The sequence below is a fragment of the Thalia democratica genome, chromosome 8, assembly GCF_965202585.1.
Source record: "Thalia democratica chromosome 8, ktThaDemo2.hap1.1, whole genome shotgun sequence".
Classification (NCBI taxonomy): Eukaryota; Metazoa; Chordata; class Thaliacea; order Salpida; family Salpidae; genus Thalia; species Thalia democratica.
The window spans coordinates 20,336,827-20,338,242 of NC_139172.1; positions in this window are offsets into that span (position 1 = coordinate 20,336,827).

A 1,416-nucleotide genomic window follows, 5' to 3' on the forward strand; every position below is an offset into this window, starting at 1 on the left:
AAATTACATCAAAACTTGAATTATTATTCAAATGCTACTGAATGTATAAATAAAAAAAAAAAAAGTTTTTTAAATACAGCGCATAAAATTTAGTCTAAAGATATTGAAGTGACATAGATAAGTACGCACACGCTAAGTGTCAGCTGTCAATCTCAAAAATAATAAGATCGAACATAAATTGAATAATGACTTAAAATATTTTAAAAGCGTAATGAGGATAAATAAACTAAAAGATGGTCTCAATATTAAGCGAATAAGGCCATGGGGAGTAAAAAATTCTGATTTTTTACATAAATTCCTACCATTGACTTTTTACTGTTTGTTATTCAAAGTAACTTTTGAGACTTGAGCGATTTAAGGTTAGAAGAGGTGAAAATAGAGAATGTATCTCCAAATCTATCTAATACAGTTTTTCGGATTTTTTTTTCAAAATTTTATTTGCATGGTATTTTAAAAATTACGAACAAGTTTTTAGAAAATAAAATTGATATTAACATTTTTTTTGAAGGAAACAAAGTCTTAATTATTTTTATCATACAAATTGATTCAAAAATTTGAACCTTACAATTTCGTTATAATAAAGATAAGAAAATGAGTTTAAAATTGTAAGTCATTTGTTTTAAGAAAGCAGGAGATAAGTTTTGAGTGAATTTTATATATTGCGGTTTCAATTTTTAATCTACTCAAACTCGGTGGGCCTGCAACTGGAAAAAAAAATGGTAGCCAGAAACCAAAGTTTTTAATTAAAGTTCAAACTAAACTAACAATTCCTGTCTGCAACAAAACCCAGTTGTCGTAAAGCGCTTTGAAGCAAATTTTGCTGTCTTTAAGAATAAAAAATAAACTGAAAGAAAGCTCTTTAAATTAAAAGCTTTGATTGAGAATTAAACTAATACTTTTTTGATGAGTTCGATTACTAAATGATTATTAGAATAATCCATAATAAAAAAGCATTGTTTTGGTCTTGAACTCTAAAAAAATTTTCGGTGACTCCAAAAAAAACTCTCTAACCTGGACAGTGTAAAATAATATATCAAACAAAATATGTAATTTTGTTGAATATATAAGAATTTGATCTGTAGTAGCGACTTTTTTATTATTTAAGATTGCTTTTAATGACCCGTCTTAGCCGATAAATCGGATTATACAACTACAGTATACTACCGCTTAAGTACGCACTTTTTTTGGTACGCATCACGCCTTAAGTACGCACTTATCCAGAAAGACAAAGTAAAGGATGTTATACTAGAACTTATAAGAAATTCCAGTTTTTTTGCCTAAATTTTCGATCATCAAGTTTTTCCAGATTATTTTATGTTTCCAGGTAGAATGGCCAACCTGCTGAGTTAGCCTGAGACTTTCACAACTTTTAAACTAGGGTGAGTAATCCTGAGTAGTCTAAAGTAACCTGAGATT